This window comes from Amaranthus tricolor, chromosome 3 (genome assembly GCF_026212465.1).
Source record: "Amaranthus tricolor cultivar Red isolate AtriRed21 chromosome 3, ASM2621246v1, whole genome shotgun sequence".
NCBI classification, from domain to species: domain Eukaryota; kingdom Viridiplantae; phylum Streptophyta; class Magnoliopsida; order Caryophyllales; family Amaranthaceae; genus Amaranthus; species Amaranthus tricolor.
In genome coordinates this window covers 7,687,880-7,691,214 of record NC_080049.1, presented here as the reverse complement: position 1 = coordinate 7,691,214, position 3,335 = coordinate 7,687,880, and positions in this window count along the sequence as shown.

Genomic DNA, 3,335 nt, shown 5'->3' with positions numbered 1-3,335 from the left:
ATCAAAGAGACATATCGCATAATAGAAGAGGGAGAAAATGTGTTGTGAGTTATGACACATTGAAGCATGATTGGGATTAGTGAAGGGTACGTACGGTAAATGATCATTTGAAATGGTCTCTTGCTTATCTTTACCATTGGGCTACATCATGTGTGATCAATTCATTTATTATTAGTAGTAGTCAGTGCCGGATCTAATAAAAAATAACTATTAATGTGATAATTGGAATAAGAAAATATTCAATAATTAGTTTTGTGATATATTCCACAATTACAAAATATAATTTTAAATATATTTTGAAAATAATAATAATAATAATAATAATAATTGTCATGGTATCATTTATCTAATTTACTTATTTATTTTAAATTATTAGCATCATATTACTAAAATACCCTTTGACCTTTTCAGTTGACCTTGACTTTCGGTCAATGGGCTTTTTCTGGAATTACCATCTTCCTTGAATGGCCCATGGGCCAATTATTTCTAAAAACCCTAACTTCCCATAAGGAAATGACCATCAGGTTGACTCACCTTCCCACTCTCCCACAATGCATGGTTCTCCTTGGTTCAAGTTTGGTAACTACCCATTACTCTCATGATACTCCACATCTTCTCTGAAATAACTTTCCTTCCTCACCATTATAAATAGGGGCCATCATCAAGAAGGGAGGATCATCTGAAAATAATCCTTCTTAGTATCCTTACTCACTCTCCATTTCATTAGCCCACTGACATCCAAGCTATATCCATCTCGAGACTCAATTACATTCAGTCTCTAATCCTCTATTCAATCTCACATTAACGTTCTAACTTGAGCGTCGGAGGGGTTTTCCGGGAGATCACCCCCCGGACAAAGGCTAACGTGTTGTTTTGTAGGAACTCAAGTCGCTTCCTTCCACGAGTCGCTCCTCTTGATCACACTTCCACCTATCTCCAGGTATATTAAGTGTTTTTTGCACTTTCTCGTTTAAACACCGAAACAGTTTGGCGCCGTCTGTGGGGAAAGGATAAGAAGTCATGGCTCCTAAGAAAAATCCGACTCAAACCGCCACCGTGCATAGCACTGATACAGACACTTCTGTAGGTCACGCTAATAATCAAGCCGTGACTCGCCGTGATCTAGACATGCTAGCGCGGAACCTCACTGCTGCTTTCTCTGAACAACTCCGCGCCGTCATAAATAATGCCCCTACTCAACAACGAGTATTAGAAGATAAGGCAGATCAAATAAAAAATTTGCGGGAACGAATCGAACCCCATCAGGAGATACCGAAGTCTCATGAATCTCAGGATGGGAACTCGAGGACTTCCCACTCCAGTAGACGCAATAAGAAGAGGCGGGAGAGATCTAGAACCTACCCGAGCCTCAGCAAAACAGACCTGCGAGATGACGAATCCAAAACTGCCTCTTGAGATGCCCGTACTTACCTGGAAAACAAGAAGCAGAGGGCGTTCGAAAGTGTTTAATCATTGGTGGACAAAAGGAGGGAAGAAAGGAAGAAAGCGCAACTCACGGGATCTAGCCATCCCACCAGCCCCGTCATAATGCCGCGGAATGAGACCGGCAAGAGTAGCCTCCCCGAAGATCTTATGCCAATAATCTCTTCGTTGGCTCCGGAGATACTGAATACTCCCAACCCCGGAAAAATAAAGATCATGCCCCGAGGAACACTTGATGGCATACAAAAACTTGATGTTGCTGTACACCACCAACCCAGCATTGTGGTGCAAATTCTTCCCAACTACTCTCACAGGAGTAGCCTTGACGTGGTACACCTCTCTTCCAGGGAGAAGTATCCACACCTTTGCCCAATTAGAGAGCAAATTCTTGGGTCACTTTGTGGCATCCAGAAGGCAGGAGAAATCAAACTCCCATTTGCTTAGCATAACGCAACTGGAAGGGGAATCCATATCATCGTATCTGAGGAAATTCCACGAGGCAGTGCTGGAGGTAACGGATTTGGAAGAATCAGTCGCCTTAAACGCCCTAATCAACGGAATGAAGGCTCAAAGGCTCAAGTTCCAGTTGGTCGAGAGTCAAGTGAAGACATACGCGGAGGCCATGAAGCAGTGTCAAAGCTACGTCACGGCTTCCGAGATATGTCAGGCACATGACCCCAAAAAACGAAGGTCAGAAAAAAAGGATCCAATATCCAATCATTCCTCAAGGAACAGAGAGGAACATGCGTTGCGTCGTCCAGAACCTCCCTCAGACATGGGACCTCCACGATCCAGACATGTATATGTCGCTAAAGGGGAGTCCAGGACGCGGAAGTTGCTAGATGGAGGTAACGATCCGATGTTCAACCGGAACAGGAAGGACATATTCTTCGCCATCCGGGATCAGTTGCCAACTTCACCTCCTACTACCACCCCCTCTGATCGACGCAACTACAGTCTGTGGTGTGATTACCACAAAGAACACGGCCACACTTTGGCCCAATGTCGCGAACTCAAGCGTATCCTACATCAGCTAGCCGACGAGGGGGAGCTATCAAGGTTCATCAATCGAAAAGACTATGGCACGAGAGGCGACGCGGCAAGAAGGCCTTGGAATCAGAAAAGAAACGAGGCTAGGCACGAAAGTTCCAACACACAAGGAACCATCAATATGATTTTCAGCAGATACACCGAGGAATATCCTACAATCCGCGCCGCGAAAGACAGCGTCCATACTCTGTTCAAAGGACCCCCAAAAACCACCTCAAGTGGGCCGATCATGAGATTTGATGCCACTACCCAACCGTTGCAACAACCACACACTGATCCTTTAGTGGTTACCATCAAGATTGGGCAAATGATGGTGAGGCGAGTATTGGTGGATACCGGAAGCACAGCCGATCTTATAACGATGGAATGCCTAAGAAAAATGAAATTCGAAGAAAAGCACCTGCAACCCCTTGATAAACCTTTGATTGGGTTTGGAGGAAACCAGGTCATTCCAATGGGAACAATCATACTCCCTGTGCGAATAGGGGAAAGAAGCGGAAACAAAACAATGCCCGTGCGATTCACAGTGGTAGATCTGACGTTCCCCTACAACGCCATCATGGGACTCCCACTCATCAACAAGATCAAAGCGGTAATCTTCCCTCACCAACTCTTGTTACAGTTTGAGCAGGACGACGAACAAGTGGGCATCCTCAAAGGAGACCAGGTAATGGCCCGCCAATCCCTCATCAACACCATGAAACGAGGAACTTCCGTCATCCCTTCTAAAAGAGGAAGGGGAGAAAAGTCTCCTTCCGTCATGAGTATAGATGGACAATAGCCCTCATTCATCAGTCTCAATTTCAACTAAAAGCAGCGTTAGTCGAATTAGACAATAGCTC